This window comes from Sphaeramia orbicularis, chromosome 7 (genome assembly GCF_902148855.1).
Source record: "Sphaeramia orbicularis chromosome 7, fSphaOr1.1, whole genome shotgun sequence".
Taxonomy (NCBI): Eukaryota; Metazoa; Chordata; class Actinopteri; order Kurtiformes; family Apogonidae; genus Sphaeramia; species Sphaeramia orbicularis.
The window spans coordinates 27,656,534-27,683,162 of NC_043963.1; positions in this window are offsets into that span (position 1 = coordinate 27,656,534).

Consider the following 26,629-nt stretch of genomic DNA (forward strand, 5'->3'; position numbering starts at 1 on the left):
CAAAAACAATCCCCCTTGCCTCCCCTGTGGGGGACGGGGTAAAAAAATTTGTCCTAATTATTCATAGATTAGTAAATGGTCATTTTACTGGTCTGACCTGCTTGAGATCAAATGGGCCTGAACGTGGCCCCTGAACTAAAATAATCCCTGATTTAGAGGTTCAACCAGTCTGAAGTCTCAGATCTGAATGTGATTGTGTGACGTTTGTGTCTGTTTTTTGCTTTGAACTAGTATTTGTTGACATTATCTGACCCCGTTTCTAAGCCTCCGATTGTCACGGTTGCCTATGTGATAAATGGAAGACAGAAGGTAAACTCAAACTTAAACACCTTTGTATCTTTAAGGTACGCGGAGTGCTTTACACATCCATGATAAGAGATTGTCCACTGATTATTGGACTCCATAGTCTGTATGTGGACACAGACTGCATCATAGCCTGCAAAAGTGAAGAAAAACATTGCTCCCTTGATGATGACTGCAGGATGGAAAGCCCCTCCCCATGAGTCCTACAGAAAAAATACAGTATATACAGCAGTAAATGGCAATATATCAAAAATTTTGTACCATGTTTGAATGATGTCATCATTTACAAGTTCAATCTTTGTGTAAAATATGATTTTTCAGTCAAGAAAATCCCATTTTATTTAGGTAAAGCTGATGATAATGTATAATCAGAAAAACCACACACAAAAAAGTTGCATGAATAATGTATATCTGCATCTGCAACTCTAGCGATTTATTCTATTTTTTTAACATCTCAATACTTTTTCACTCACACTTGAGGAATGAGGTGAAATAAGTCAACATGATGCCCCTTCTGTTATTGGTGGTGAAAGATGTGTGAATTTTACACATCCAGTTTTTTACATTTGTTAAACATTAACAGCATTTTTGCTTTTCCTTTGGTTAAAAAAAAATCATTTCACTGACAAAGACTGGGGTCTGACATAATGGGGAAAAAAACTCAATTCATCACAACTAAATAGCAGCCCTCTCCTCTGGAAAACATTCAGGATGTGTCTGTTCATTTCAGGTCAGCGTGTTGACAATTTCAGGCTGGAATATGATGAGTACACCTGTCGCTCGCCGGATTACGTTAATAGGAAAACAGTTGGAGCTGAAATGTCACCTCAGCTGACTTTATACAAGCTGCCCATTACCTTATTGCTCAGCTGACCATTCAGTCTCAAACAGATGCCTGTGTGTGTGTGTGTGTGTGTGTGTGTGCGTGCGTGTGTTCCATGTTTTTATGCATACATGTGCTATTTTGATAATGAAGACTCATTCTGAATTAATAACCAGTTCCGAAGATTAAAAGCATGTTGATCAACATTACTCTTTTACACTTTTACCCTGCATCTGCTTTTGACCTTATTGTCTGGTAATTGCTTTTTACGATAGAAAATGTGGACTAGTTTCTATGGAGACGATAAATCTGCCGTGTTGTGAATAATATAAATTTGCACAGCAATTTTGCGCTCCACTGACCCCAAAAGTCTAAGCCAGCAAATAAATAGATTAATACATAAGAACGAAATACTTTACTGCCAATTAGACCATGACTGCACCTACAAGTTTTTAAAGTGCTGCTGTGTTCATGTCTCAACAACAATAATGAACCTTGAAATGGAGCTTACAGACTCTATCCTTCCTCTTGATATCAATGCACACTGACATAAGACTCTGTCGTCAGTACAGCAGTCTTTTTTTAATTAATGAAAATTATACATTGTCATTGCTCAGATGGCTCTGTACATTAGGTTTATCTAGAGAACATAACAGAAAACGCATATATTGCCTGTTTGTTAATCTTAAAAATGTCACAAAAGGTATAAGCCAGGGGTGTCAAACTCATTTTAGTTCAGGGGGCACATCCTCCCAGTATGATCTGAAGTGGGCCGGACCAGTGAATTAATGACATAACAATATGTAAATAATGTCAACTCCAAACATTTCTATGTTTTATTGTGAAAAAAGTAAAATTACATGATGGAAACGTTTACATCTATAAACTGTCCTTTTAAAAACGTGAATAACATGAACCATGAAAAAACTGAAATTTATTAAGAAAAATAAGTGCAATTTTAACTATATTCTGCCTCTGCTTATTATTTGTAAATGTGCATTACAACTTAAAGATCACAATGGATCTGCAAAATACAGAAAATATTTTAGTAACTGGCAGAATATTAGTAAAATTGCACTTTTCTCAGGACATTTCTAGTTTTTCATATTTTTTGTGAAAGGCTAGTTTGTAAATTTACACATTTTCATGTAATTTCTTTTTTTTTCTTTTTTTTTTCTTTTTTTTTTACAATAAAACAAAAAGGAAAAATTTGGAATTGTCATTATTTGTAGGTTTTTTATGGTAGTATTTTACTGATCTGACCCACCTGAGACTAAAGTAGGGCTTTTTATGGCCCCTAAAGTAAAACCATTGACTGTTCATATCTTGTGTATCTAGTGTATTTTTTCTATTTCACAAATTCTTCCTACGGGCCGGATTGGACCCTTTGGCGGGCCGGATTTGGCCCCTGGGCCACATGTTTGACACCTGTGGTATAAGCAAAAGATAAGATGAATCTCCAGTTAAATTTTTTCTTTTATTAAATCATACATTTACATAAACATGTACTTAGACATAAAGAACCAAACAAACACTGTAGAAAAAACCAAATTACACAACAAACCAATTGAACAAAAGAAAACAAGGCATATCAACAACAACTAACTAACTAAATAAATAAATAAATAAATAAATAATATTAGTTAATTTATGCCGTGTTCTTATATGGAAATTTTGCAAAAATGTTCTGTTTGAATGAAAATGGCATTTTTAGGTCAACTAAAACTGAGATTTTAAATACCTTCCAAAGTGACGATTTTTTAAGCCTGGTTTGTGTGGGTAGGAAAAGGAAATGCAAGAGAAAATAATGACTTCAGTTCATGCCAATTGTTGATTTCTGTAATGAGCATGTTTATGCACAGCCTGGAGAAGAGAAAAAAAATACCACACATGATATTTTGCTGTGTGATTTTATTTTATTTGGAAGAGCAGCCATGGCTCAGCTGGTAGATATGAATGTATGTTTGTGCCCTCATAGTATATCTGACAGTGAAAAAATGTGGGAAAAAATGTTAAAACATGTATTGACAGTGACCTTGACCTTTGACATTTGGCCACCAAAGTCTTAAGTTTATCCTTGAGTCCAAATTAATGTTTGTACCAAATTTAAAGGAATTTCCTGATATGTCGAGTGAGTTTATTTTATAGATTATTAGACACAACAACTCCGAGGAATAACATGTTAGAAGTGTAAATACAAAGGGGTAAAACATTCATAATATTCTCAAACATACAATCCCACTCATCCAAGATACATCACTGGAAAAATAGAAACAGAAAAAAAATCAACATAATCAAAAGCTGTAACAACAGCACAATGGAACTCTATCTATACATCTGTTACCCCGCTACATAAAAGAGTACTTACTGTGTAATGGAGGGTCATTCCACAACATGGCACTGGTATAATAAAGGCAGTGGAGTAGTGGTCCCTGGAGAAGTGGGTATACTCTCAATTTGTGCCTCTTTTTTTTTTTTTTTTTTTTTTTTTTTTTTAGAAACAGTGGCATGTCAGACTACTCTATTTAGTTTACCCAAAAATCCATTAGTACTATTTGCTCACCATTACAAAATTATCATGACTTGATCAGGAGCAGTTTATAGGTATTACTGGTCACACAAGCAGCTGTATAAATGTAAATGTAAACATGGGTAACATAGGATAACATTAGCCTTTTATAACGTTAACGTTCATAATATTAGCCTACTCACACAGTTTAACTATTGGCGATATCTCTCCTCTAAATATGCAGTCATTTGGCCAGTAGTTTAAACAGTGACTCATTCTGAAACCACCTTAAAACTTACCTCAGAATTATATATTTCATAAAAATAGGTTCTCTCTATGTGTCGCCCATTTGGAATACATTTATTCTGCCTTTCTCGTTTGTATTTCCAATAATTGCGCATCTTTCAACGAGACGCGCAGTGACCTGTCAATCAACTGGGGTGGAACTGGCACCTGAGGTGTCCAGTCAGGTTCCAGAGGTGGCCAGCGCTAGTTAGCAATATTTTCCTCAGAATGACCCACCCTACTCTGCCTCTGAATGGCTCATCAGATCTCATGCCTAAAGTTAACCAATCTAATCAGTGAAGGCAGCGAGTACTAGCCAATTAGAGGTAGAGTAGGGCGGGTCATGGCTTCACCATCTGAGGGGAAAAAATGGGCAGTTTGGCTCAGATACTACTGAATGGTGCACATTATTGGCTGATGTTCTGTGATGCTGTACTCTCATTGGCTGACGTTCTGGGAAGCTGCGCTCTAATTGGCTGACGTTCTGTGACTGTGCTCTCATTGGCTGATATTCTGTGATACTGTGCTCTCATTGGCTGACGTTCTGGGAAGCTGCGCTCTAATTGGCTGACGTTCTGTGATGCTGTGCTCTCATTGGCTGACGTTCTGTGACGTTCTGTGATGCTGTGCTCTCATTGGCTGTCATTCTGTGACGTTCTGCTCTCATTGGCTGATGTTTTGTGACACTGCGCTCTCATTGGCTGATGTTTTGTGACACTGCGCTCTCATTGGCTGACGTTCTGCGATGCTGTGCTCTCATTCCCTGTGCGTTCAGTGGTGTATTTGGGTGGAATCAGTCTGTCACTGAACATACTTCTGGGACTGACCAGCACTTCATGGAGTGGGTGAGTGGGATTGTCCTGATCTTCCACAACATCCACCTCTCTGACACCACCGTCAGGGAGTCCAGTTCCTTCCTCAAGTACAATGTGATAAGAAAAGTAATTTTTTGACATCTACACAGTTGGGATTTAAACAGGCCTGAGCACAAGAAACGGGAAAACTCTGCAGGGACTGAACTCACCAAACAATAGGCTGATGACCTTGACAGCTGTACTAGCTCTTAGTCTCTCCTACACAGTGTCTGTAAAAGAACTCTATGGTTGTAATTAAACCACCTACATCACCACATAAGACAAACTAAAAGGCTGTTTAGATCATAATTCCTGCAGACAGACTGTTTCAGTGACAGGCACAGTGGGGCTTATGGGTAGATTCCATATCAGATTTGAGAAATAATCATTTACTTTATGAAGTATGTCTTTTTCCATAAGTGGGTTTCATTTCAGATATGTCTAGGTCCTCAGAGAGGGGTCAGCACAGGTTTTCTGTCTATTTAAAGTAATTCAGTGAATTAGTTTTCATTAAATCAGACACTGTGGATATTCTACCCATTGTGGGTGGGTAATTGTAACTAAGCATATTGAAACAGCAGTGATTTGAGTGGAGAAATTACAACAGACTATACTGTGCTACTTGGGTAGATGTTTTGTATGTGGGCTGCGAACACTATGAAAGTTTTTGAAAAGGCAATCGTCTGCCTGATCATCATAACGTAAATGAAAGAAGCTCTTTCCATTACTGTGTGTGGTTGGACAGAGTGCCAGTGGCAACTAATGCTGTAATAGCTCAGCAAAAAGGACAGTTTATATGGGAAAAAAAAACATCTATTATGTGAAAAGACTGAGCTTGCAGACGATCAAATATATAGCATATGCACACATGCTACAAAAGTCTGAAATCTAAAGTGCATCTGGGATATTAAATACATCATGCACAAGGCATAGATATACAGAAAAGATATGTACAACATACATTAGAGCTGTGGTTCGCAATCTTTTGTGGCTCGTAACCCCATTTTAACATCACAAACTTCTGGCAACCCCAGAACGGAGACATGTTTTTGCTAAAATTAATTTGTTTTTGATCATGTAATAGTTTGCTATAGTATGTTGCAAATACACTGCAATTTTAGACAACATATAGTCTATATAATGTAAATTATTATGGACGGAGGCAGAAAAGCCAGGTGTAGATTACTACACAAAGTCAGAATTTTATTTTCCTTGGTCAGGATACGTACAGTCAGTCCAGCTTGGATTTACAAGGCTGACAATTAATACTGAACAAACTATGAATTATGAAAGAGCTGCAGCATCTGAAACAGACCACAATGAACATTTGAAAGATAAACAGAACCACAGTGCTTCAGTTTTAGAACCACAGTTTGTCTTTTATGGATTGGGACTGTCTCTGTCAACTCACCATATATTTTTTATTCGTAAGTTTTTCTTAATTTTTATCAATTACTAGAGATTTCAGGCGACCCCATGTGAGGTCCCGACCCAAAGGTTGAAAAACCCTGCATTTGAGTAATATGAAACTGTTTTAAGAAGGTAGTATAGAGGGAGACTTCAGAACGCAGCAGGGCCCCAGTGAAAATAAACCTTTACATAACAAAATGATTTATCATTAAATAAACTGATCCTTGTGTATTTTGCAGCAGAAGCCCAACATTCAACAACTTTTAATTGCAAGCACCTGGAATGTTTACATGGTGGATATACATATTTTATCATCCCCAAAGCAATACATCACATATAGTAATTAGTCCCAGGAGTGCAGGGTTCTAGTGTTGGTTGTATATCAGCAGAGTGCAAAGGCCTTTGGTCTCGTCGGGTGATAGGAGCAGCACATCTGCTGGTAGCCATTAGCTGCTATCAGACTGCTGGGCTGTCTGATGCTGGATCCTAAATCATTAGCAAGCCGTCAGCTTTGCAGAGAATCAAACATATTTTAGACTGTGCAGATGAAAAAATTACTGTAGTGCATGTTGAAAACCAAAAGTCATTATAAAAAATGTGAGTGTTTTGCTCATTATTCTTACTGACCACAGAAAGTATTGTTATGGTATTTGGTAAACATTTGGTGTGATTTATCTATTCAGCATTGGCACCCAATGGATATCCTATTTTGGTATTTTAAGACACCGGACTGACCAGTTTTCAATGTGTAAGATTTTACTGCAGAAATAGAATATAATACTCACACGTTTTCATGAAGGTATAATCAGCTGAAAATAGAATTCTTATGTTACACCAAAGTAGCATTTTTCCTCTATTTTCTATATTCACTGTTGCCCTTAAAATAGGAATAATGTTGTTTTCAGACACATTCCTATGTTTATTCCTATTTATACACATCAGTAATCACCTCTGACCATGTGCGATGATTACATACTGAGTCCCAGGTACACCGTATCTATAAAGAATTAATCACTGTCACAATCATTTCATGAGAAGAGGTAAAAAGTATTTTATTCCAGCTTTATGGGTAGCAGTGTATTAATTTCCATCCATATATCTATTTAACTCAGAATGAACCTCTTCCTCTCATTCCTTCTCCTTTTTTTTCAATTTTATGGCATCAGCTACTGTAATTGAGTGTGGACCAGCGCTAATATCCTCTTGAGGAAAAAAGCTAAAACCAAACAAGAGATAAGATAAATTTCCCTGTCTGCACTGATGAGAATATATTTCTAAGTTGGTATTTTTCTGCTCTGTTAAAAATGCGTTAAAACATAAAAAATGACTACAAACCACAACTAATGCTCACACAGATGATCATCATTGATTGCTGCTCTGTTCAGTGTCTTCGTCCACACAGATACAAAACAATCCAGAATATAAAAAGAAAATCTGTTATTAGTGACCTCAAATGCTATTTATCTGTGGATTTGAGACTCATAGACAAAAATGTTTCTTTAGCGAAACATCCATATTAGTGTGAACAGGGTAGAAGAAATAACACACACTGCAACTTTAATAAACAATATATCTTGACTGTTTTTTAGGCAGCTTTCCAGAAAGAGACACTGCCAGTTCAGAAGGAATTAATGCTTTTGTGGACACTGAACCTGGGTCAGCTGGGACTGGAAAGTAAAGGAGGCCCTAAACTCACAGAACATCAACAGACTGAATATAGCAGAGGACAAGCTAGATTTAAAGATAGGCAGGCATAAAAAAAAAAAAGAAAAGGTAAACATGAGGAAAAAACAGAGAGGATCAGATTTGGGTATTGACTGGAAAACATTACAATCTGGCACAGAACAAGAGAGGGGATGCAAAACCTTTGTGTGGACAAAAGACCCATCTGTAATCACTGTTGCAGACTGAACACAAATGCATTCCTTCAAGTTTCCTGGTTTGTTGTTTGTTTTTTTTTTTTAATGTGGATTTTCAACAGCATAACATGGATGCATCATACAATCTGTACATTTCTGCTGACTTTTTGAACCCAAGTCCCCACCCCCAACTTAAATATAAACGTAAACATGTAAATATATCTACCAAAAGACATCAGGATTATGAACAGGAGGCATATAACATTCATACAAAGTCTAGATGTGAAAACATAGTAAAAGCAAAAATAAATACATAAAATTGAATGGATAACTATTGTACATATATATATAAAAAAAGACAGAAATAAAATATGTACCATACCTACAGTCATCCAGGTGATGAGTGCGATTTGGTGTTAGTCATGATATATTGCTCAGTTTCCTATTGTTTTAACAGGTTTCTGTAATTAGTACAAACTTAACTCTGTTACGTTGATCACGTTGTTACACTGACTGAATGATGCATGCTCAGAAATCACCGGAACACACAAGAAAGATGAGTCCTGAGTGACAGTCAGCTGCTCAAACTGCCAAAAATTCAGATTTCAAGAAAAATGCTGAACTGCACTTCTGTTAAAAAGACTTAAGTGCGATTAAAATAAATATTTTTTTTGAGCAAGCAATGATGTTCAAAGGGCTGAATCCACAAATAATGGATTGCACTCAATAATTGCTCAGGGAATTATGCAGCCTTTGCGCCTGCAATCTGCTCCATCATTCTGGCCTTACAAACTTGAATATTTGGATAAAGAGATAGTTACAGAGGGAGAAAGAGAATGAGTGAGAAGAGAGTTTACGCACAGATGAAAACCAATTTTCTGCAGGTGTTAATTGCTTCAGCTGAACTGTGCGTAGCTATTAGTGCTGGAATTCTCTAATTTACGTCCATGTAAATGACACAAATACGACAGTGAGCCTTCTGCCTGCGAGGCCAGTTTACGGTGGATTCACTCATCAGCCCCTTTTACACTGCACTTCTGTCATTGGAATATTTCGCCTTTATTCCAGAACGTCTGTGTAAATTAAATAGTTGGATCATTTGGTCCTACCTTTATCGCGGCTCTGTAACACCTCTGGAGGTAGTAATATGCCGCGTTTCCACTACGTGGAACTGGCTTGACTCAGCTCGACTCGGGTACCAGGTCCTATTTCTGGAAACCGTTTCCATTACAGGATGCTACCAACTTAGGAGTACCTGGACGTCATAGAGATGTGGCGCGTTACTTCCGTGTCGTCTGCTCAGAGAGTTGCTGATAAACTCGCTTGTCGTCAAGCTCACGCTGAATTTTTATGTCCGAACCTTCTCGACAAAGCATGGTGTAGTTTTGCGGGCTGTCATCATGTGGATTAACCTACTGCTATATTTACTGTCAACCTCTGGATCTGTTTTTGTAAAGTGGCAGGTCAGAGACAACTGTCTGACCAATCAGTGGTCTGCAGTGTTTACACATCACGTTTTAGTATCTGGTCCCCAGTCCTGGAACCTCAGCAGAGGTGATACCAAAAAACTAGTACCGGGTACCAGATTCCAGGACCTTTTTCGTAATGGAAACGCAAAAAGGCCAGGTCGAGTTGAGTCGAGCCGATACCGCGTAGTGGAAACGGGGCAATAGAGCCGTGATAAAGGTGGAAACATGATTCCGGAACGCTATGTAAAAAGGAACACCTCTCGCAATGTTATTATCATTAACAAAAACTAAGGAAATGACGAAAACTAGAATTGTAAAAACATTTTCGTTAACTGTAAAAAATAAAAACAATAATTAAAAGAAAAAAAACGATAACTAACTGAAACTGTATTGTGCTTACAAAACTAACTGAAACATATAAAATTATGGATAAAATTCCCTTTGTTTTCGTAATCGTCAACGTCGGATTGATACAAAATCAATTTATTTCGCTCGAGCAATTTTAGCTAGCAGCCCCATATGACACTTCACGGTTTGTCACTCCTTGTCATTTGTGGTTTACAGTTGTCTTCTGGTCCCCACTCTGCCTGGAAACATGGAGACTAAAGGTGGGGAAAAAGCAGCAGAGTACTGTACAGGATTTATCTGAAAAAGATGGCGAGGAAGATGAAAGATATAAAAAAAGTAAACTATAACTAAACTCAAACTAAGCATTTAGAAACTAATGAAAACTAATAAAAACTAGCAAACCTGCTCTAAAAACTAATTAAAACTAACTGAATTAGAGAAAAAAAAGTCAAAACTAAATAAAATTAAACTATAATAAAAAAAATCCAAAATTACTATAACCTTGCTGCGCTGCATCACTGCCCCTTTGATTCCAGAACTCAGGTCCACTGTATAAAAGTCCAGCCTGTCTCACCTCTGTTCCTCCTTTGTCTTGGCTGTGGAAATCTGCCAATGGTGGAAAAAAAGTGGAAACACCATCTCACTTTTTTTTTTTTCCAGGATCTCTGTGTAAAAGTGGCTCATGAATACTATCATTTTGTCTCATTTACACTGTTTTTGTGCCTGTAAAAGCTACGCAATTCTTTTGTGGATCTGGCCTCTAAATGTCTAAAATTGTGGATCAAATTGTCTTCATATTTTCCCATCAGCCCTTTCATGTCACTACAGCCTGGTTGTCATCCTTCAGTTTAAGTCCCTATAGGAGGTATTTCACTGCAGCAGCCTCTTTGCACATAAGAGCGTCGTCTAACTCTAACGCAGTGGGTCACTGATGCGAGACGCCGCTGAGAACAAGAGAGGTGGACTGTGTCTGTGTAGTTTGCGTATCTGTTAACAGTCAAGTATGAATCCTCTCATGAATATAAGACGGAAACAAAAATGAAAGGAAAGTTCAAGGAATATGAGAGAAAACAGATGGCCTTTAACAGAGAAAGAACATGTTGTGAATACAATCTAAGGATCCTGCTCTTACATTTGAAATGATTTGATTTTGTACCATATTTAGATAAATTCCTTTATATTTTTGTTGTTGCCTTTCTTGGACATGTGCTGTTTTGAATGCTTATCATGAATGAAATCTGAATCTGTATGTACAAGTACTCTATCCTCATATCTGTCCACACTGAAACTCCATATTGCTCTTAACGTCCCCTTTAATATTCTGCAAAGTCTGAAAACCATAGGCAGGTGAAGCACAGGATGAAATATTTCCTAAAGGGGTAGGAAGACTGAAAATAGCAGGAAATTGGTAATGATGAGGCAGGGTAAAGTGGATGAGATGGGTAAGATGCATACAGTCCTAAAAATGGTACCAATGGACCTCTTCATGGTCCGTGTGGCTACGTAAGAGGACTCCCAATCATCTTGACTCTGTGTAATGACAGACATTACTGAGGCTCAGATAGTTTGTGTACAGTGAACTGTATAATTCAATAAAAATGAACCATTTGAAGGTCTGACAGAGACTGTGGTTTTGAGTTGGCACAGTTTTCTCCAATTCAGATCCTCTCTACTGCATTAAGTAAAGTCATTCTTGTCTGTCCATAATAGAATTAACATGCAAGGAAAATTAATTATGCAGTGCCATGATTGGGTTTTTGCTTTTAATCACGACAATTTCAGGCTTGATGAAGCTTAGATTGGCCAATTTAAGACGAGGTTAATGGGTTCCTATTATGGTTAGATCTCTCATCGCACACTGAATATGCCAACAACAAGGACAGTCTGACCATCTATCTGATGCCAAGGCTATTGTCCTGTAATTCTAATTTCTAATACTGCTACTTTAATATCTCACCAATGGATACATCAGTCTATATGAAAATATGTAGGTATTTTGACGAAATGAATATCTGCAGCCTATTGGTTATACCAGCATTTAGCGTAACCCTTTACAGGGAACTCATAGAAATATTCTGAAATTCAACATTTCAACCTTAGTATTTTATTGACATAACAAGACTTTATTACGTTTGTGAAATATGTCAAAATTGTTTGTTATGCAGAAAATCGAGGTTACTTGCCCATTAAAAAAAAACAAAAAACCCCCAATAAGTATCCTACTATAATGGACGTTCTGTGTCCGACGCATGTCCCAATGTTGCAGCACGGGAGGGTATATGGGTGCAATGCTGCTGTTGCACCATGGGAGGGCGCTATCGTACAATGGCACCATGGGTACAATACCGCAAGTATATAAAACAAGTGGTGTCAGGAACAACAAACCCCGCCCCTCACACATATTGTAACTTATTACCTCCGCCAAGGAGGTTATGTTTTTGCCAGGGTTTGTTTGTCTGTCCATTAGTGTGCAACATAACTGAAAAAGTTATGGACAGATTTTGATGAAATTTTCAGGGTTTGTTGGAAATGGGATAAGGAAGAAATGATTACATTTTGGTGGTGATCGGGGGTGGGGGGGCCCACGAGGGGGGCCACTGATCAGCCTTGGCGGAGGTCTGCGCTCTCCGAGTGCTTCTAGTTTTGGCATCGATCCAGCTGATGTCATCATGTCTATGCATGTGCTCATGATAGCATATCAATTGCCTCTATATATGTGCCAAGTCTGAAGTAAATTGAAACTAAATTTATGTTTTTATAGACATTTAAAATTTCACCTATTATGAGTAAATGAGACAAGAAAAAAGAATGTAAAAATTACCAAGAAGCACTCGGAGAGCGCAGACCTCCGCCAAGGCTGATCAGTGGCCCCCCCCGTGGGCCCCCCCACCCCCGATCACCACCAAAATGTAATCATTTCTTCCTTATCCCATTTCCAACAAACCCTGAAAATTTCATCAAAATCTGTCCATAACTTTTTGAGTTATGTTGCACACTAACGGACGGACGGACAGACAGACAGACCCTGGCAAAAACATAACCTCCTTGGTGGAGGTAATTAAAAATTTGAACTTTGACCTACTTTTCCCAAAATGTAACCACATCTATTCTGAATTTGGTATGAATTCAATCTATAGTTTTGCTGCTACAGACATTTGAAATTTCACCCATTATGAGTACATGGGAAAATAAAAGATTGTAAAAATTCATAAACTGGAAAAGCCCTCGGAGAGCGCAGACCTCCGCCATGGCAGATCCCCCCCCAATCACCACCAAAATTTAATCATTTGTTCCTTGTGCTAGTATCAACATTTCCTGAAATTTTCATCCAAATCCATCCATAACTTTTTAGACAGACAGACAGAATTTGAACTTTGACCTAATTTTCCCAAAATGTAATCAGATCTATTCTGGGTCACTGGTAATCTATAAACCCAATTTGGTATGAATTCAACCAATAGTTTTGCTGCTAGAGTGTTAACAAACAAAACCAAACCAAAAACAATACCCTTTGCCTCCCCTTTGGGGGGGAGGTAAATATAAGAAAAACACATGTAAGGTGAAAGGATGATGCATTTTTAAAAGATCAGAACATGACTTTTCGAACATTAGACCAACATAAATGCTGATCCAGACCCCTGTCCACATCCACATTCTCCCTTTGAACATCATTCCTTACACTAGTACCATTACTTCATGGTACCTAACAAAGCAGGTCCACTCACTGTTCATGCAGAGGTGGACCTTACAGACCCTGTAGACCACATTGGACCTGAGATGGTTGACTCACTGTCCTCACTAGAACTGTTGCTGTCACTGTCTTAATGTAATGTATGCGGAAATGACCAAAAATAGCCATTTGCCTGATAAAGGGTTAAAGAGCCAAACAGTTCCTATAATCCAGTATAAGAGACCGTGTAACATTTTAGAGGAAATAAGTCCTTCCTTTCCTAATAAGGCTTTAATCATGAAATTTTCTGCAGGAATATGTTTGAAAATGCATTGGACCAGTGAGTCACAAGACATCTGGGCCTGGGGTTGAACTGCCCAGCCAAGCAGACAGTGTCAATGTTGCACCTGTGTCATTTTTTTATGGCTGTAAATTAGGAAATATTCAGACATTCGGCACAAAAGTGGCCCCTTTCTATGCAAATTAGTCTAGTTGCAAAAACAGTCTAATTAACAAAAGATCAGGGCAAATTGCTACATACGGTTGAGCTGGTGTAAATACAACCTACTGAAAGCCGGTGTACACAGAATCACCTCTTTTTGTATCACACTCCTTTGCTCACATATTGGAGCAGCTGAAGCATTGATGGCAGTTGGACTGGAGGGATCAGGTCAGTGTGTACAGTATGTTGGCTCTGAGTTTCAATAGGTTGTGTTATAGATGCACATTACTATAGAAGTGTGAATTGTGACGTGGAGAGCTCTGTCTGTATGCTTTGTATGTTTGTGTGCAATTTAAGTGTTTTTGCAGTTTTTACAATGGGCCAATCTGTGTGCAGCAGAAACTCTGGAATCACATACGCAAAACAACGACGAACTGCACTCATTTGCCAACATCTATGGGTGTGTTCATGGCAGCACACTGTAGTTTGTGAACAAGTTCTTTAACCAGATATTGCAGCTGCAAACACAAGGCAATTACCTGTACAACATTTTTTTTTTAAAAAATCTATAGCACAGGTGTCAAACATGTGGCCCGGGGGCCAAATCCAGCCCGTCACAGGGTCCAGTCCGGCCCTTGGGATGAATTTGTGAGATGCAAAAATTACACTAAGATATTAACAATCCTTTTAGTTCAGGTTCCACATTCAGAACAATTCAATCTCAAGTGGGCAGGATTCAGTCAAATACTATAATAACATAGAAATAATGACAACCCCAAATTTTTCTTTGTAAATATTTTCATGTATTTACATTAAAACAAAATATAATTTCACAAAAAATGTGAATAACCTGAACAAATATTAACAACCTGAAATTTCTTAAGAGAAGAAAGTGCAATTTTAACCAGATTCTGCCCGTTATTAAATGTTTTGTGTATTTGTAGATCCACTGTGATCTGTAAGTTATAATGAACATGTGTAAATGATAAACTGAGGCAGAATATTGTTAAAATTACACTTATTTTTTCAGTTTGTTCATGTTATTCACATCTTTCGAAAGGATAGTTTGTAGATGTAAACCTTTTCATAATGTAAATTTACTTATTTTCGCTCTAAAACAGAGAAAAGTTTGGAGTTGACATTATTTATATATTTTTATGTGATTATTTTACAGGTTTGGCCCACTTCAGATCAAATTTAACTGAATGTGGCCCCTGAACTAAAATGAGTTTGACACCCCTGATCTATAGCATCATGGTCCATTTTTTTTATTTCCTTTTTTTTTTTTATTGGTGGTTTCTTTTTCAAAGTCTCTGTAGTCGCTTTTCCATTGACCCTCAAACTGCGTGAATATAACTTGTGCATAAAAATTTGCCTAATAGAAAAATGATAATTTCGCCAAAACTCTCATTTTTTGTGCTGGCAAGAGCTGTTTTTTTGGAATATCATGAAAACGGAAAGACCTTTTTCTGCAACTAGAGTCACACGAATAAAAAAAAAAAAAAAACAGATGTTGATGGATGTTACAACAAATGGAGAGTTTTAAAGAAACGTTGCACAGTATGTGTGGACACACCAGTGAACCAAATCTTTTTTTTAAATTTAGAACAGGATCGATGGGTGATTTATAATAATAATAATAATAATAATGAATATATCTGTAAATCAACGCGATATTTACGTCCATCACCATGTTTATGGAATGACTTCTCATGTCATCTCATGATAATAAATAAACAAATATCGCATTTGTGATTTAAAGGAATAACCGACATTATGCACTACTGTGTCGTTATTTAGTAAATATCGGTAAAGTTTTGCGCATATATCCAATGGAAAAGCGACTAGTGAATCCATTTTTGTAACATTAAAACACTTAACTTTTATATTGCATTAACTTCTTTTAAATATGGGACAGATTGTATAGTGTCAGAATATTTTTAGTCCTGTGTCTAATGGAGCTATTTTAAAACATGCTAAATGCTGCATGATCACTGTCATCTTTTACTGTTAGCTTTCTCCACCTCATAGAAACAAAACTGACATGTTTCTCCTCTTCTATCTACACCATCGCTCCTCAATATGTGAAACAACAAATATCTTGTAACAACTACTAACTGAAGAGATGCTATAAGGCCCATTTGTTTCTTTGTAGTGTTTTCTTTCGTGGGGGTTCAACCATTTTAAAGCCAAGACATGTGGAAATGTTTCACCAAAAGAATTCCCCCTTGACAATATTTAGCTGCTGCATCTTTGGCTTCATGCCATTCAAGATAACTATGATTGGTTTACAGAAATACAAAAAAAGAAAGGGTGAGGGGAGAGTTCCCCCCTTATTCCACAGTCATAATGGGTTCAGCCAGACATTTCTTCTTTTTAGTGCTGGTACAGTGAAATGAAGTGTGGAGTTCTGCTATGTGAAAGTATGCTGAGCACAACTAAGTAAGGCTCAAACTGAAAAAAACTGACTGTCTGACAGTGAAATGTGATAAAATAGCTGCGGTACAGAGCATAAACCCATCTGATTCAAGTAATAGCATTCCTTTTTGTTTGACATCAGCCTCAGGCCAAACTTTTAGGAAAGTTTTTCACTTGATGTTTCATCCGTCTGACTACTTACTTTCGTAGGTTGTAATGAGGGTTAAAAATTATTCACATTGCTTAGACCAATGTATAAAAAAAAGAAAACACGATCTGGCAGAAGGCATATTTGTTTACTGAACTTACAGAAGTCTAAGACAGCAGATGTGAATGATGATAATTATTGCCATTTTGAAGAAAAAGTTAGCTACTAAGTCATGACACACAAGGACACACACATGCATGCAGATAAACACCCAAACTTTAAAAGATTTATGTGTGGACACACACCTCGGTGTTCATTCCCAAAGGCCTCATTAACAGTACCGGGTGAAAGGAAGGTTCGCAGTAGCCTAAGATACTGAGACTGTTCACTGTACAAACAAAAGCTTCAAAGTGGGCATTAGAAACACACACATGCACGGCACATGCACAGAAACACACACAGACCGCTGAATAACACAACACCTTAGATTATGTGTGAAATGCACGTACTGCACATGTTCTGTGTTGGAAGGTAAAGCTCTTTTAACTAAAGTGTGTGTGGCAGAAGACGCTGTATAACCCTCAGTCTGCACCAGCGTCTGTGCATTAGATTTTCTTTTAATCCCTGTGTGCCTTGGGCGCCCATGGCCCACATTACACTGTGTTTCTATTGTGCTGCTTGTGAATCGTGGTTTCGTACTAATGTGTTGTGCAAAATATCACATAATTATAGTTCAAGATATCATGTCTATTATGCTGGTATATGTATGGCTACAAAGCCTGAAGGGGTTTAGACCAATTTCATCTGATGATTGCAGCACCCACTGCACCAATCCTAATGCATTAATGTCGAGTAACGACATACTGAGACAATCTGCAAGACCATTTCTACCACAGCATGAAAATTGTCTAATGAAAAGGCTCTAAGATAATTATTACTTAGCCTTTTAATATACAATAGAGATTTAGGAGACTAAGAGGAGAGCATTATATTTAGAGAGAAAAGAGGCAAAAAAAGGGAAAAAAAATCCAATAACTGTAGCATGAGCATATCCAGCGCACATTGTCATTTCCATGGTGAGCATTAGATATGTATCTGAATGCTGCTTGCTGCTTCTCTCAAGGCCAGCCAGCTTAAATAATGATGATTCTGCCTGGGGGACTGCTTGCTAAAGGAATGTATTTTCTAATTAGATAAAGCCACTTTCCCAATTTGCTGGCTGCTTAACCATAAAGCATGGCAGTGAGAGAAGCCTCAGAGCCATCTTGAAATGCTGCCAGTCCCCATCCCTAAACAGTCTATCACCCAACGCTCAAAATCACATCACCAGGGAGACAATAGATTCTGTTTGTGTGTTTCCCAGAGTCGACTGATATGAATTCTGAGTCCATGATGTTCCAGCAACAGTTGATGGTAAAGCAGTTTTCTTTGGCTAAAGCTAAATCAAATGTATGTTATTTGGCTATTACCTTTCAGTACACATGTTTTCTCTAATCACAGATAAAGACACAGATTGAACGGTTTTAGGACGCTGTTCTTCTTTTGTTTGGCAACTGGTATTACTCTTTGATGCAGAACATAAATGGTTTTGCTGATGCTTTGCTACTGTGGGTTGTAACAGTGAAAAGTGTGGCAGGATGTTTGACCTATAAGCAGCTCTGTGAGTAACAGAAAACCTCCAGAAGAATTAACAGTGAACACAATGAAACGGAACAATAGAGCAGCAACACAAAAGCTCAGCAACATGTACAACAGAGAAAACACTGCATTGTTATTTGGACAGTTTAAAGGAGCTACATGTAGTATTTTTACTAGTGCTGTCAAACAGTTAACATTTTTAATCAGAATATTCACAGGGTTGCTGTGGATTAATTTCGATTAATTGTGATTAAATGTCATTAATTTTTAATCTATATTAATCACGTTTTATTTTGAATGAGCAGACTAAAGAAGGGAATATATGTATATGCACTTAATGAGTTTGTCGCAAGATGGGCGACACGTTTGCCGAAGTGCTAGCAGAATCCCTGTCTAACATATGCTTTGCATTAATGTGGTATTTTAAGCTGGAAGTACTTTGGTGAAAAGAGAACTCCTTTCCTGCACAGTGTGTATGATGCTTTGTCGGTCGACTGTTCTGTCTTGGTTTTTTTTTTTTGTCCTCATATTTCCATCCAGAGGGTCAACGTGCTGTTTAGTGTCTTCCATCTTTATGGGCTGGTTCTGCTGCCTGTCACTACCGGATGAACCGTCCATTTGTTCATGTGCGACAGTAACTCTACGTGGACAAACTGCCCAAAATGCATTGCCAGAGACATTCAGAGTCAGTCTGTGCTGCAGATGGGTTAATTGTGTTAAAATTTTTAATCAGATTAATCATGATGATGGATTAATCCACATGAATGCATTGATTTTGACAGCCCTAATTTTACTGTAGTATATTTAAATATGACCACAAAGTATCATTAGAGAGTGTTAGAATAAAAAGTCCTGAAGTTGTGCCAAACATACCACTGTATTGGATTGTAGAGCTATAAAATACTATTAGTAACTATTGTAATACTGAGGGTCTGTCAGATTAATTTGACCACTAGAGGGAGTAGTGAGTCAGTCTAAACTAACACCATGGAGCCTTTGACCAAAGAATCAGAAAGTGATGAGCTCAGGTAGAACTACTGAGAAACAACCTTTAGAGTCAAAGTGACAAAATGATAAAAGCTGATAAAAGCACAGTTGTTTTCACCACTGGACACAGCTTTAAATGAGAAGAATGGAGTTTGAGGCTGAAATAGCAGCATTTCTTCTACATGGGTCAGTTTGATCAGGAGGCTTATGAAGGTTTAAAGTTATTATGATACAATTAGACTTGCCACATCAGTAGCCATTTTTAAAAACGTAGCTTTTTTCGACAGCATTCTGTTGACGTGTGTGTGTGTGTGTGTGTGGGGGGGGGGGGGGTATGTGCGCATGTGTGGGTTTAAGTATGTGTACATGTGATTGTTTACTTGCACTTTCTTTTTATGATTGTTTTTTTGTTGTTATATACCTGTTGTGAAGTACATCGAGTCTGCCTTGTGCATGAAGTGTGCTTTATAAATAAAGTTGAATTGAAATATTATGTGATGTTACAATAAGATAAAATATTCCTTTATTAGTCCCACAAGGGAAATTCCAAATTTACAGCAGCAAGAGTGGAGCACAACACAGCACACAAGAGTAAAGAAGAGCATTCAGTCAGCACAACGAATAGATACACAACAGAAAAATATAGAAATGTAACCAACAAATCAAAAACCCTATAAATACTATTTACAGCTGTTGTGCACATGCTGAACATGCCACAGGTTGGATAGGGGAGATACTCATATGTACACTTATATACACATATCTATATACGTGTGTACAGATTATACATATGAGTATGGTTTATTGCACACATTATTTGGAGCAGTTTCTGTTGTGGAGCTACGTTATTATATTATATGTTATTATCTTTGCTAATTTTTGCTTTTTGTTGATTCATGGTTCAGACTAAACTGTGACAGGTTTGACTTTATTTGAATGAATCTCAACAGATCTTTAATGCACCTACTGACAACACAAACTGTACAGAAAACAGAGGTGATTTGTGCTTTTACTGTGGCTGTTTTCTGTCTAAAAACAGAGCTAAGCTAACAGAGCTATAATGTAAACCACAGGTGTCAAACATGCGGCCCGGGGGCCAAATCCGGCCCGCCAAAGGTTCCAGTCCGGCCCACGGGATGAATTTGCAAAAATTACACTTCAGATATAAACAATCAATGATGTCGAACTCATTTGAGTTCAGGTTCCACATACAGGACAATGTGATCTCAACTAAAATAATAGCATAATAACCTAAAAATAATGACTCCAAATTTTCTTAGTTTAATGTGAAAAACATATTACATGACACCCATAAATAATGACAACTCCATACGTTTCTTTGTTTTAGTGTAAAAACTTACAATTAAATTATGAAAATATTAACATTTACAAACTATCCTTCAACAATAAAATGTGAAAAGCCTGAAATTTTGTAAGTAAAATTTTAACTTTATGCTTCCTGTTATTAAATATTTTGTGCCTTTGTAGATCCAATCCATTACACTGGTCAACAACAAATTTATTGTTTAAGTTTTTGAGCTGATTTAGGATAATTTTGGTGTGCTGAATCCAAAAATCACATTAATTTTGCTCAATCAGGTCAACTTTCTGAACTATGCTACATATTGGCTTTTTAACATTTTTGCTTACTTTATGGGCATTTTCACATCATATGATACAAAATTCTTTCATATTTCTTGCAATAAATGAGTTCTGAAGATTTTACTTTTGCCAATTTATGATTAATGGTTTTTTTTAATATTACAGGTGAATGAAATGGCTTCGACTTGAAGATCTTGCAAAAATAAGCCTGAAGTATTCTGCTACATCTGCGGTGAATACACCATTGTACCTAACAGGAATCCTGTTAGAAAATGATTTTTTTTTTCTCTTAAAACCTATTTTGGGTGAGAACTATATAAAAAAATCAACTGATAAAGTCACAAAAATGTAATCAATTTTGTGAGAAGATCAAATTTTTCAAAATCAAATTAGCAAAAAAAACCTGACCTGATTGAGAAAAACAGATGTCATTTTTGGATTTAGCGGTGCACAGTGGTCCTAATTCAGTTGAAAAAACCTAGACAACTTGCAAAAACATTTTTTTGTAACCCAGTGTAATATATATGCATGTATAAATGATAAGTTGAGGTGTAATATTGTTAAAATTGCACTTATTTTTCTCAAGAAATCTGTTTTTTCAGGTTATTCACATCATTTTTGTTTGGATAGTTTGTAAATGTACATATTTTCATAATTTAATTTTAATTGCACTAAAACAAAGACAAAAATTTGGAGTCATCACTATTTACAAATTATTATTATTATTATTATTAGTCTGGTTTTGACCAACTCTCTCTCTCTCTCTCTATATATATATATATATGTATAAAGTGTCATGAGATAACTTTTGTTGTGATCTGGCAGTGTATAAATAAAATTTGATTGATTGAGTGTGTCATGTCGGCTTCCAGACTGTGTCTGGATTTTGTCTCTTTTCTGTGTTGTCTGTCATTTCCTGTTTTATTTTGTTAAGTTTCCCTCATGTGTCGTGTCTGGTGTCTTTACTTCCCCTCCTTGATTGTTCCACCTGTGCCTGATTACCTGTCTCCGCCCTGATGTGTTCCACCTGTGTCTAATTATCTTCCCGCCCTCTTGTGTATTTAAACCCTGTCTTCCCCTTTTTTCTTCACCAGTTTGTTTGCTCCCTCGTGTGCTTACTTACCAGCGTTTCTTGGAGTCTGTCTGTCTGCCCGTTGTGACCCGTTTTGTTTACCGACCACCGATTCTGCCTGCTCCTGCTCAGCCTGCTCGTCTGCTGTTATCTGGTTCGTTTTTCCGACTACCGACTCTGTTTAACCCCTGTGTACCTCAGCCTCCAACGATTACCTGTGTGTTCGACCCATCGCCTGGATTACTGACCGTGAGTTTAGCCTGTCCTTCATGTCCCGTTGCCTACACTGTAACAAATTACTGTAAAAAAACCGGTAAATTTTGTACAGTATCATACTGTTATTTGTAAATACAGTATAATGCTGTAAATAATGAGGTCTTTAACCCTTTCATGCATAGTGGTCACTACAGTGGACAGCTATTCTACAGAAGTTCTCTTGTTTATTCATGGATTTTGTTGTTTTAGTTCCATATCAGTCAACACATAGGACACTCTTGCATCATCTCATACACTGACATTCATACCATTACTGTAACTTTGCTGTTCATGATCTACAGTGACATGTTTTAGTGTAAATCAATCGCTAATTGTTATGAGATTGTAATGAACAGATATTTTTTAAGTTTTCGGGTTTTTTTTTGTGCATATTATGTCCATGAAGTGAATAATAACTGTATTAGAGTATGTCTGAATGTGAGAAAACATCTGATTAGCAGTATTTAAAAAAAAATTATTGCATAGTTTTCCATATAATTTTCTGATATTAGGTTTTAAATGTTTCTTTGCTTCAAAAATTAAATACATGATGTCCAGCTGAGTGGACATTTTTGTAACTTTTTGTAAAAAAAAAAAAATCAATTATATTGTTGTTTTTATATCTAAAGAGGAATAAAAACACTCCGGAAAAATATCTTGACTAAGGTTCATTCATAATTCATGCATGAAAGGGTTAAAGTTTTAAGACGCTACATATCTTTTCTGACATGAATTGGTAACATTACATAAACCCCCAGAATCATAAGCCCTCCCCATAGTTTTCACACAATTTATCAGTAAATGCATGTTTCTGTGCATCAGAAATTAAATGTGTGGTGTCCAGCTGAGTGGACATTTTTGCAACTTCATGAAAAATAGGTTCATAAGAATTTTTTTTTTTAATTTTTTTTAATTTTACTTTTATTTATTTTTCAGAAGAAAATTTTCAATCACATTTTTTTCATGCCTAAAGAGGAATAAAAACATTTAGGAAAAAATTTTGATTAAGGTTCTCATAATTTGTGCATGAAAGGGTTAAGGAGGAAATTTAAAACGGTAAGCTACTGTAAAATGTGACAGTATTTTCTTCAGTTCCTCCACTGCTGTCCGCCCAGAACTGCTCTGAACAAAGTCATCTGGCATCAAGTCCCACCAGCTCGTTTAGAAAAAGATTCAATCTAAGGAATGTTCACTATAGACTTGCTGCATCAAAGGTTAGTGGTTCTTCTACGAAACAGAAGGAAAAAAATAAATACAGAAAAAACAACTATTTTCCCCTGGACCATCCAGCAGTGGAACAGAGGCCACCTGATGCTTTCATCCTTCTACCTACACTGCCATTGCTCCATCCTGCTCCAGTTGGTCATTTATCAGGTAAATGTGACTTTTTTATCAGTGGAACTGTCACCATGCTGTGGTATTTTGGGTTCATTAAACATTAAATTGCCTCCATAAACCGTGTTCACACTGGACGCAACTTACGTGGCGTAACAGGCGGTGTAATACTGCTTCATATTTGGGGTGTTAGCCTTATGTAGCTAACATGCAGCTAATTTAAGTTTTAGCATACTAGCTAGCTGCGAAGTGGACACAGTTAAACTAAACAGCGTGTCAGTTTGTGTGGTTTTCGCTGCCCCAGGGTTACATTTCTAAGACATTAAATCTGTAAAGTGGAATTTACTAACTTGGACATCCATAGTAACTGATAATTAACCACTGTTTTAATAAAAGTGAGTGACTAAGGCTAATTTGTCCCTCTTTGTTGGGCAGTTTGTATAGGATGTGTAGCATTATTGAATGTGTGTATGCTTTACAGCTCTATAAACACAGTGTCATTCATAACTGATATACCATTGTCCAAATGTCTTCCACTGCAGCTGATACTGAGCTCACCCTGACCCTCCAGCCAGTCCCAGACTAATACTGCTGGAAGTGTCTGTATGTGTGTGTTTATGTGTGGATGTGTCAGTCTGTCTGTCATTCAGTCTGCCTATTGGCTGTCTGTCTATATCCGTGTAATAAAATAACTGCTTTTGCCCTTCCATGACAGTGTCTACCACTGTAAGACAAGAATAGCCGTAAGTGGTAGCAGTATAACTTATGATGCCAAATTTAAATGAAATACGAAAAAAGTATAGAATAAATGTATCACTCAGAATTTTGGGTTCATGGTAACCAATTTTCATACCTTACAGTGACTACATAGGTTCTTGGTAAACAATATATCTGATACTGTTTTGGGACATTAACCTCAGTTCTTGTCTCCATCTGTTGCAGGTGATGAAGTCACATCTGGAAGTTGGATGATGAGCATTAAAAGACATGTTGTCTGTGAAGGCCTCCAACCAAGCTTCATCACAATGCTGCTGCTGTTGCAGTGAACTTAATAAAAGCTCAATGTTATGTCATCTCTTGTTTGAGCTTTTTCTAGCAATGTTCATGATTTTTTTTATTTTAAAATGTAATTTGAAATGTTAAAATCCTAGCTTTTTGCTGTTATACTTTAAATATTACATTAAATATATTTTACAGTAATATATTGTTTCTTGGAATGCAGTAGTTACTGTAAAATGCAGCAACTGTGGCTAACAGTATTTTACTCTAAAATGAATATTAAATACAGCCCAGTACCGTAATACCTTTTACAGTAAGAAACTGTAGTTGTAGATTACAGTAGAGATACTGTAGAATAACAGTAGCATGCTGGCAACTCTAGCTGCCAGTATTTTACTGTTATTTAACGGTAAAATTTATTACAGTGTATCGTATTGCCTTCCCGTGTATGACCTGGTCTGTTTTTTGACATCCCTCTGTTTTTCCCTAGTCGGGGTGCCGTTTGGATTTTTCCGGCTCGGCCACGCTGGCCGCCCGCTGACCCCGCTGACGGCCCAGACGTCTAACCCCGAACTCAGTGTCTTCACAGATTTATTAATCATTGTGTTGTGCTTTAACCTTTGTGACTGTGTTCAATAAACACACTCGACTTTGTTTGTCTTCTGGTCTTGCATTTGGGTTCAGCCTTTGCACCAGACCCGTTACAGAGTGATTTGATTGGTTTTCCCCTCTAAGTCGCTTTGGAAAAAAGCGTCTGCCAAATGCATAAATATATTATGCTATTATTTCACTGGTTTGGCCCACTTGAGATCAATTTGGGCTCAACGTGGCCCCTGAACTAAAATGAGTTTGACACCCCTGATGTAAACTATCAGCTGACACAGTAACCTTTATAAGACACGTTGTTAATTGACTGTCATTACAACAGGTTATGGATATTTATTTGAAAAAGAGAACTTGATCCCGTAATACAGATGTGTGTAAATGCAGAGCTGTGTGAGTGGATACATAGCATTGATTCGCTGGTGGTTTTGATAGTCCTAAGTGGGTCCTTGTCCCTCTACTGTTCAGAGTTTGGATTATAATACCACTTATTGCCCCCTTAAATTTGCTTATGTGAATGTCTACACAAACAAACCACACTGCAGTCGAGATCAGGTGAACAAATGCACACAAATGTAAGCAAAGCATCCAAGTCTCTTTCTTGTTTCTGTTCGGTGACGGTTCAGGTTATGAAACGAGAAACAATATCACACATGGACAGACACTGGTAATTAGGAGTGAGATGGAGTTCGCCTGCGATGGATTTAATTTGGCAGCACAAGGGAAGAGAACATCTACGCTCTGGGTGGATAATAAAGATCGTGTAACAGTACAGACCTGCAGCCACCTGCACATAAAGCAGACGCAGGCTTCCCCTTTAGTCGAGTCAGATTAAATGGTACTTAAGTGTATAGCGATTTTTAGTTTCTCTTACTTTAAAAAGACAAGATCAAAATTGGTAATGTGTCAGTCAGGAGTGGAGAAGGAGTTAATCTCTGTGAAATAATGTTTTGTTTTTTTTTGTTTTTTGTCTTTGGACATTTAGCTTAAAATAACCTGTCAAAGTGTTCATATTTAAAGTACCTGAGTTTTTTTTTTTTTTTTTTTTTTCCTTCTTTGTCAAAGCAAAGGTCCTGTTTGGATTATTCATGTAAAAAGTTGTTTTTTTTTTTTTTCTCATGCTTTATCATTGAAATGCATCATAATTTGTCTTAAGTGATTTTCAGTTTTAAAGAATGTCAAAAGCGGCACAGTGGGAAAACTCTACACAACTCAAGACTGGATGTCAAACTGTCATTTTAAGCCCTTTACTTGTATTTCTTTGTCAAAATACTGCATCTATATGCTGCTAATTTGCTTTGAAAATGCATTCTTGTGTGGCTGACATTTATTTAGTTCTCATAACGTGAGGCAGACATCTTTGGGTAGGGGGAGGTTGAAGTATCCAGGTCTATATCAACATAAAATACCGTAAGAAAATATGACAATATGTTTGGGTACCTTAAAAAAAACACAAATTGTGTAATATTTGCAAAAGTCAACATACATCTCCTTGTGTAAACACAGTGCAACCAATTTCAATTTATCTAACCTCTTAATGTTTCCTGTGACAGGCATTAACGTTAAAAACACATTTTTTATTTTTATTAAAATGTATTAT